The 9398-nt window shown below is 56.1% G+C and overlaps 1 protein-coding gene and 1 long non-coding RNA gene across 16 annotated transcripts in view; both read right to left on the bottom strand.

The window, feature by feature from the left end:
* Nucleotides 1-9398, bottom strand: part of JAKMIP3 (Janus kinase and microtubule interacting protein 3) — a 138846-nt gene that overhangs the window by 38500 nt on the left and 90948 nt on the right. The window lies entirely within an intron of this gene.
* On the bottom strand, nt 4406-9025 carry LOC132343990 (uncharacterized). Of its 2 annotated transcripts, none has more exons than XR_009493049.1 (2): nt 5005-9025; nt 4406-4834 (listed from the first exon to the last, which is right to left on the bottom strand). It is a non-coding gene; the product is annotated as an uncharacterized lncRNA (long non-coding RNA). The 2 variants fall into 2 exon arrangements; XR_009493048.1 differs by having other exon boundaries at nt 5231-9025.

Here is a 9398-nt window from a genome sequence, read left to right as displayed (position 1 = left end):
AGTCCCGAGCCCAAGCCTTGGGGACTCTGCCCATGTCTGCAGCCCACAGGCCAGAGGGACCCTCGGCTTCTCTGAGGCTGAAAGGGCCCAGAGACTTCTCTCTCTTCCCTCCTTGCTGCTGCAGCGTAGCACTGGCCTTGCGCTCCCCTGGCCCCTCCCATGGGCCTCGAGCTTCAGGCTTCCAGCTGTGCCCGCCTCCACCACCAGCCCCAGGTTGCTAAGGGCCCTCCTTTGTGCTGGGGGAGGTGGCCTGGCAGCTCCATCACCGCACGCAGGCTCTGCCCTCCGCTGGCCCTGACCATCCTGCCGTGGTTTCTGTGCTCGTGACCAGCTGCCCGGCACCTGCCTTCCTTGTGACCACGCCACTGTCCGCGCCTCGGGCTGCGTGACCATGAGGGGCTGTGACCCCACCCATCTCCTCTCACCGCTCCTTATTCAGAGCCCTCTGCGGGGTCCCAGGAGTCTGGAAAGGGTCTACATTCCACGGACCCTCCACACAGTCCTTCCGGGTCGGCCCCCCGCCTCTCCTGCACCTGCTGAATGAGGGACTGTCCCCGGTCCTTCCCGGACTCGCGTCTGTTTGCTTTGAGGACAGAGCTGCGTTTGAGCCGAGCCAGCCCTAGGGCAGTGATTGTTCAAGAATGGAGCATGACATTTTACAATCTTGTTATATAAATGGCTTAACTGGGTTAAAACCAGCTCTGGCACCCGACAGATCCATTAACTCCAGAGATTCTGAAACCAGATCAAAATGTTTCATTGATTTTTTTTTAGTAAGTTCCAGTGGCTCCCGAAGTGATTTTTTAGAAACTCAATTTGAGGGACCACTCTTCCTGGAATCCCACTTCGAAAGTCTTAAGCTGAACATCATTTCCTGGGTTCACATTATAATTCAAGGAAAGTGAGGCCCCCGCTACAGTGCAGGGCAGCCCTCCCCGACCTTGAAAGCTGCAGCCGGCAGCGGCCTCGTGAAGCATGGTGCTGGCTTCTTGGGTTTTCTCAGCGTCTTGCCCACCTGCGGCACCTGTGTGCGCACGCCCTCGCCCCGTCTGCACTCTGAACAGTCTCGCTCCTGCACTCTGTCCCCAGCGTGCAGCCCGCAGTGCCCCCAGCCATTAGAATCATGGGCCATCTGACACAGAAGTGCCTTGGTTTCCGTGGTGTGTTGGGACTTGCCATGGTTTTTGTGTCTGTGTCTACGAACAGTTATTTGCAGTTGATTTTTGTTTTAGGAACAGCAGTTGGATGAAAAGGATGCTCGGCGTTTCCAACTTAAGATTGCGGAGCTGAGCGCGATCATCCGGAAACTCGAGGACCGCAATGCCCTGCTGTCGGAGGAACGGAACGAGCTGGTGGTGGCCTCGGGCCTCTAAATTCTGTGGCCTATGCCTGCCGTGGAGGGGGAGCTGGGGCATCCACTTCCAAAGATTGCCATGGAACAGAAGAGTGATGGTGACAGGGCATTTCCAATAAAACTTTATTAACAACATCAGGTAGGGGACCAGATACAGGCTGAGCGCTGGTTGGCTGATTCCGTGTGGCACGTGGGGGCTGACACGTGGGCACGTGTCTCTGTTCTGGGTGTCGTCTGAGACGTGTGACGACCTCGCCTGCTAGTGGCGTCAGTCCTTATGGCCACAGAGGTTCGCCAGTGACCTGGCTGCTGGGACATGAGCTCTCCCAGGTGGCGGAAGGCTCACGGACTGGGCTGTTTCCCTGTTGCTCTTTCGAGCAGAACAGAGTGCAGTGCCAGACCACTGAGCTCCATGGAACACAAGGCTTGTTCTGCTTGCTTTAACACCTCTGTTTGGAGCTGCTGTTCTCTGTGATGCTTTTAAACATCGTAATATATAATTAATCTTGTCTTTCAGTTAAAGCGTGTAAGGGGAGCTGAAAGTCATACAAGCCATTGCTGGACAAAAACAAACGCCTTACTCGGAAGAACGAAGATCTGTCCCACAGTTTACGTCGGATGGAAAACAAGTTAAAATTTGTCACCCAGGAGAACATAGAGATGGTAAGGAGCCCACTTTTGTGTAACTAGCCTCTTCTACGCGAGGTCTGATAGCAAGATCAAGGCTTTGGTCTCACGGGCGTCTGTGGGCTGGGACTCGCCGGCAGGAGGCCCGTGACCAGTGGGGTGACCAGTGACAGGGCTTCTGAGGTACAGGCAGGCAGGGTGAGGAGACCCCAGCTGCCCTTCAGCGGTCGGGCACCTCATTCCACATGTTGTGTGGTCTGTCTGGTTTTCAGAGGCAGAGAGCAGGGATCATACGGAGACCCAGCTCCCTGAACGACCTGGATCAGAGTCAGGCAGAGCGGGACGTGGACTTCCTGAAGTTGCAGATCGTCGAGCAGCAGCACCTCATAGACGAGCTCTCCAAGGTGACCGCTGGGCGCCACCCACCCGCTGGCCCCGCTCTCAGACCCACCCCCTCTCTGATGCCCACAGTGCACCGCACCCACAACATGGCCAAGTCTCTCCCCAGCGGTTGGCTCCTGCCCCTCCAAATCCTCCCCTTCCTCACCTTCAGGATTGGGGCTCTCAGAGCAGCAACACTGCCTGTGTCCACCCCAGGCCTCTCACAGTGTTGGAGGCAGGATCCAGAGTCAGGGTGGGATAGGGCCGGGCTCCCGCCAGGGGTGCTGGGGAGGACAGGAAGCTTCCGATGGCCGCCAACCACGTTCCTTTGATCTCAGCCATCTTCCCAGCCCCCTCCCCTTCTCTGGGCACCGCCCATCCCCACCCAGGATGGTCTCCTCTCAAGATCCATAACCTAGCCAGATTGCACAGACCCCATTTCCAAACAAGGCCACAGCCCCAGGTCTGGGGATGGGGTGTGGGCATGTCTTTCTGGGGACCCAGCCTCCATCTACGTCCCCCTCTCCCTGCAATCCCCACCCCCAGCACAGCTTTTCCAATAGTCCTTCCTCAGACCCCCATCCAGTTACCCTCATTAGGGCACCTCCTAGTCTGTGGGACCCAGACGGACTCCAAGGTCAGATCAGTTCAGAATCAGCTGCTTGGGTCGTTCTGTGCCCTTGCTGGTGGCGGGGGGTGGTGGAGTGGGGCTGAAGAGAGGACAGTAGCGGAGCTCTCTGTCACTTCCCGCCCAGTTGTCAGGATGGGCTTCTGGCATCCCAGGGACGGGGGAGCCTGGTTGGCTGCCGTCTATGGGGTCGCACAGAGTCAGACACGACTGAAGCGACTTAGCAGCAGCAGCAGTGGGGTGGAGGCAATGGGAGAGAGTTTACCTTCATCGTCCAAACCAGGAAGATGGTGTGTGTGTGTGTGTGTGTGTGTGTGTGTGTGTGAGTCGCTCAGTCGTGTCTGACTATTTGTGACCCCATGAACCATAGCCCGCCAGGTTCTTCTGTCCATGGAATTCTCCAGGCAAGAATACTGGAGTGGGTTGCCATGCCCTTCTCCAGGGGATCTTCCCGACCGGACCCCATGGATCAATCCCAGGTCTCCCGCACTGCAGGCAGATTCTTTACCACCTGAGCCACTGGGGAAGCTTAAAACACCTAAAACTGAGACATCAAGCCATGGTGGGATAAGTGTGCTGTTTAGAAATGGATTGGTTAAGTACCAGGAGGAATTTCTAAAGAAAGCTGAAAGTGGTGACCTCACAAGAGCAGGAAGAGAAGTAAGAGCAGTTGGCATTATGCTGTAACGCCCAGGCAGCTGTGAGTCTTAAAGTCAAAATGTGTATTACTTTGATTAAAATTAAGGTTAATGATGAATGTTCCTTGACAGATCAGTGGATAAAGATGTGGTACATATACACAATGGAATACTACTCAGCCACAGAAAGAATGAAGTAGGGCCATTTGTAGCAGCAGGGATTGACCTAGAGATTGTCATACCAAATGAAGTCAGCCAGAGAAAGGCAAATGCCACCTGACATCACTTACGTGTGGAATCTAAACTAGGACACAAATGAAATTATCTGTGAAAGAGAAAAGGACTCACAGACACAGGGGTCAGACTTGGGGTTACCGAGGGGGAGGGGCTTGGGGGAGGGAAGGGTTGGGGCTTTAGGATGAGGAGATGCAGACTGTTTTACAGAGAATGGGTAGACAGCAAGATCCTACTGCATAACACAGGGACCTATATTCAGTGTTCTTTGATAAACCATAATGGAAAAGAATGCATAAATATGTAAGCAAAAATCAACACATCATAACTCAATTATACTTCAATAAAATAAATTTTAAAAATTTAACTTAATGAATATTAAGTATTATCAATGTCTTTTGTAGTGTCTATTGATAATCAAATTATCATGTTTCTAATGATTAAATTATCGATACAATTTAGATTGTATAATTTTAACTCATTCTTGCCTAAAAGGATAAAATTAATGCACTCAATGTGTGGTTGATTTAAGATGGTGACAACTTAATTTGCTAAGAATTTATTTGGAACTCTTATATTTGCATTCATAATTGAGATTGTATCAAAAGGGTTTTCTTATAATGCTAGCTATGCTAAGTTAACATTTAAGGTTGGATCATTGCTGTTGTTCAGTTGCCAGGTCATGTCCAGCTCTTCGAGACTCCATGGGCTGCAGCACGCCAGGCTTCCCTGTCCCTCACCATCTCCTGGAGCTTGCCCAAGTTCACGTCCACTGAATTGGTGATGCCATCCAACCATCTCATCCTCTGTCGTCCCCTTCTCCTCTTGCCCTCAATCTTTCCCAGCATCAGGGTCTTTTCAAATGAGTCAGTTCTTTGCATCAGGTGGCCAAAGTATTGGAGCTTCAGCTCCAGCATCAGTCCTTCCAATGAGTATTCAGGGTTGATTTCCTTTAAGATTGACTCTTTTGATCTAGTGGGATAAAATTAATTGGGAAGTTTTCTAGGTTTTTCATTAATCAGTTGACATATATAGATATATAATATATATATATGTATACACATACACACACACACACACACACACACACACACACACACGGCCCTGGAGAAGGAAATGGCAACCCACTTCAGTATTCTTACCTGGGAAATGTCATGGACAGAGGGGCCTGGTGGGCTACAATCCATGGTGTCGCATGAGTCAGACACGACTGAGCAACTAAACCACCATATGGCATTGAAAATATCTGCTGCTTAAAATTTTGAAAGGTTGTTGTTCAGTCACTCAGTCATGTCTAACTCTTTGCGACCCCGTGGACTGCAGCATCCCATCTTCCCTGTCCTTCACTATCCCCTGGAGTTTGCTCACACTCATGTCCATCGAGTTGGTGATGCCATCCAGTCATCTCATCCTGTCGTCCCCTTCTCCTCTTGTCCTCAGTCTTTCCCAGCAGCAGGGTCTTTTCCAATGAGTCAGCTCTTCGCATCTGGTGAACAAAGTATTAGAGCTTCAGCTTCAGCATCAGTCCTTCCTATGAATATTCAGGGTTGATTTCCTTTAGGATGGACTGGCCTGACCTCCTTGCTATTCAAGGGACTCTCGAGAGTCTTCTCCAACACCACAGTTCTAAGGCACCAGTTCTTCAGTGCTCAGTCTTTTTTATTGCCTAGGTCTCACATCTGTACATGACTTCTGGAAAAACCAGAGCTTTGACTAGATGGACCTTTGTCAGCAAAATAACGTCTCTGGTTTTTAAAACACTGTCTAGGTTTGTCACTGCTTTCTTCCAAGGAGCAGCATCTTTTAAGTTCATGGTTTTGGTCACTGTCCACAGTCACTTTGGAGCCCAAGAAAATAAAGTCTGCCACTGTCTCCATTGTTCCCACCTATGTGCCCTGAAGTGGTGGGACCAGATGATTCACCCATAAAATTGTACTGGTCTGGCACCTCTGTGAGTAATCCTTTGGCAGTCCTTTCAGTTTGGCCCATGGCTACTTACTCATTTATTACAGTGTTCAAGTTTCCTCATGAGACAATTCTGGAAAAGCACATTTTCCTAGAAAATCAGCCCCTTCTTTGAGATGTGCTAACACTGTAATAGTGTTATGCGTGACTTCACTTATTATTTGTATGCTGCTGTGTTATTTTTTAAGAATTGTTTTTGACATTTAATTTTGCTTTGTAACCAAACACAAATACTTAGACTAATTCCATGTGTAATTGATTTAAAAGCTCACTACAAATTTTCGCAATTTCAGGACTCCTCTTCTCTGTACCCTTGGTCCAGGGTCCCGTCTTGGGGCAGGAAGGGGGCGCCGCCGTCTGTCTGATTCCCTCCCCTCCCGGTGGCTCTCAGGCCTCTGCTCACGTGCTGGCCGGCGACCCTGTCGTTCTCCCTGAACTTAGGGCAGCTGCTCTCCTTTTAAATCACACCTGGTTTGTCTCTGGTGCCCTCAGCATGTTTATTCTTGATCTTTAATGAAAGCACAAAGCACACAGGCAGATACATACTCTACTGGAAAATATTTTGCAACCTGCATTTTCCACTTTCACCTTGGTTGCAACGTTCTCCATCTCTCAGGATGGAGGACTTTTTTACAGGCCCAAGTGGGTTTTTTTGGTGTGGGCACATGGGTGCATGTGGATACATATGTGCACACGCGTGTGGGCCGTACCTATGTGTGCATGTGTGCACAAGCGTGAACCCACGTGTGTGTGTGTAGATGTGAAGGCACTTGTGCGGTGTGTACATGTGCATGATCGTGTGTCCACGTGTTTGGTGTGTTTGTGTATGCTTGCATATGTGAGTGTGTATGCGTGTGTGGGTGTGTATGTTCGTGTGCCAGTGTGTTTATATTTGTGTGTGTGTGTGTGCGTGCGTGTGTACTACACGAGCGTGCTTCATGTTTGTCACGCTGGAGTGGCTAGAGGCACCTGATGAGGGTAGACGCCGGTGGGCGGAAGCTGCGGTGCGTGGTGCCCCTGGCCACCTGCCACCTGCCGACCCTACACCTCACGTGGAGGTTGCTGGCCGTCGTCCCCCTTGAGAACTGGATCCTGAGGGCCCCTGCAGCCAGGGCTTGAGCACCGTGGCCCCGGGATTAGCCGCGTCCGTCACAGACCGCAGATCCAAGGCGAAGCAGCCGGGGCCTGCCTCCAGCAGGGCCGCGTCTGGGACGCCCCAGGCCCAGAAAGGACGTGGGCAGGAGGCCCAGGACCCCAGCTGCTGCCTGCCATCCAGAGGGAGCACGCGTCCAGCGGCCCCCCCGTGGTCTCCAGGGTGTGTGAGTCCGCCGCTCCTCCCTGCGGCATTTCCGCAGAGCAACATCCGTCAGCGTGGCCCTTTGCTTCTGTCGGCCACCCGCCCGCCGCCCACGTGTTCCCAGGCCCTGTGGCCACGCAGGGTGGCTGCCCCCACAGCGAGCTGTGGAGACGGCTCTCCTTCCCCAGGGCCCTGGGGACAGGCGGGCCTCCTGGACGCCCACCCTTACGCTGGTGGCCGACCTCCGTCCCCTCTGCCCCTGGGCGGGCCCCACCCCTTTCTCCAATAGGCACCCTACCCGTCCTCACCCCTGACCTCCCTCCTGACGACACCAGGCTCCCCGCAACCTTAGGGAAAACCAGGCCACTCGGATCCCCTGGCCCTGGGCCTCCAGTTCCTGCCCCTGCCCCACCCCCACCTAGAGACCCCTCCTCTTGGCCCCGGGGTCTCTGGCCTCCTCTCCTCAGCCTGACACACAGCAGGGCCTGTCCATGGCGCTGCGGTAGCCAGACCGCCGCCCGCCTGGCTCCTGTGTCCCTCACCGTCCTGCATGTGGGGTGACCTGCTCCCCCAGAGATGACCTGGGAGACCCCGGCCCCATCCAGAGCCCAAGGCCTCTGAGGAGTCAAGAGAAGCCCCTGGGATCCGAAAAGAGTAAAGACCACATGTTTCCTGGAAGACTTCCGGGGGAGCCCCCTCAGTGGGCACCAAGGATGCTGGGGAGCCGTGTGGCAGGGCCACGTCCAAGACGTCTGCTTCACTAACGAGCGGCCGGAGGCCCTGATCCACCAGCCTCTTGCTCAGAGGCGGCCTGGGGCCGAGGGTCCTGATGGCCAGCCTGGTAATTCCCGCAAAGCCACCAGCGGCCCCCTCCCCGGCCACCACACGCTGTCCAGATGGACAGGTCTATTTTTAGGCCTGGAGCGCGTGCCAGGGCGGGAAGATGCCTCCCGCTGGAGCGGGCGCCAGGGCCTGGGGCTGTCCCTGCTTCCGCAGCAGGTGGAGACGCACCTCTCGGGCTTCCCGCGGCCTCCGCGGTCTGGAGAGTGGGTCTCAGGACCGCAGCCGCAGAGCTGGGGACCAGCTGTGGCCAGACGGGGAGGGGCCCAGCCAGGGAGTCTGCACAGAAAGCAGGGCCCCCCGTCATGTGCCCACGTCCCCATGTCCCCAAGGCCAGCAGAAGAGGCTCCTGGGAGCCTCTGCCAGGCTGGCTCAGGGTGCAGATGGACAGGGGTAGTGGGGGCCTGGGCTTCTGCCCGCAGGGAGGACCAGGGAAGCTGAGCCCTGTAACCTGCCTCTGTGTGGAGAGGCCTCCCGGTCCACGGTGCCTGTCCAGCCCTGGGCAGGGGGGCTAAGGAAGGAGGGGACAGGTCAGCTCCGGGCCTCCTCCTGCCGAGCAAGGCCACTGCGTGGCTCTGAGCCTGGTGAGGCCTCCTGGTCCCAGGTCACTGGGCGATTTCTCAGTCCTCTGCATCTCTTCAGCGGCGAGGAGGCAGGGCGTGCCCGGTGGTGGCAGGAGTCTGGAGGCCAGCAGCAAGCTCAGAGGCTCTGGAAACCCACCCTCCAGATGCGGGGTCTCCTCGCAGGTCAGGGCCAGAGGCTGGCTGGCCTGGGGCCTTAGGGGCACCGGACAGGGCTGCAGACCACCTGACCCCCGACTGTAGGAGACACAGGAGGCTCCCACCCACCCGACTCCACCGGCCCACGGGGGCCTCCAGGCGCCCCACCCCAGGGCCCCAGACCCCATTTGTTGGCTGTGGTCTCCTCCTACCCACCCTCAACCCGCCCAAGTCCGGGCTGGGTCCCCGCCCTAGATCAGCCAAGACGGAGCACAGCGCCCGCCCCCCAGGGACCGGGCGGAGCGAAGCAGCGTCACAAAGCAGAGCGGCCTGGAGCCCCGAGCTCACCCTCACTCCGGAACACAGGGTGTGGGGGGCCCCCCCGCCCTGCAGCCCCGGGAGGGGCGCGAGGGGCGGAGCAGGAGGAACACGGGGGCGGGGGCGGGGGCGGAGCAGGAGGAACACGGGGGGGGGCGGGGGCGGGGCGGGGCGGGGGCGGGGGCGGGGGGGGGCGGGGGCGGGGCGGGGCGGGGGCGGGGCGGGGGCGGGGGCGGGGGCGGGGGCGGGGGCGGGGCAGGAGGCCCCTCGGCACAAACCAGCAGTGACTCCTCCAACTGGAAGCCGAGCACCCGCTGACGGTGCCGGCGGGAAAGACTCGGACCCGCCCGGGCATCCCTGCCTCGCCGCCGGGCGAGCCGGGCCGGGCCGGGGGGTT

Source organism: Bos taurus, chromosome 26 (genome assembly GCF_002263795.3).
Source record: "Bos taurus isolate L1 Dominette 01449 registration number 42190680 breed Hereford chromosome 26, ARS-UCD2.0, whole genome shotgun sequence".
Classification (NCBI taxonomy): Eukaryota; Metazoa; Chordata; class Mammalia; order Artiodactyla; family Bovidae; genus Bos; species Bos taurus.
This window is presented reverse-complemented; position numbering and strand designations above follow the sequence as displayed.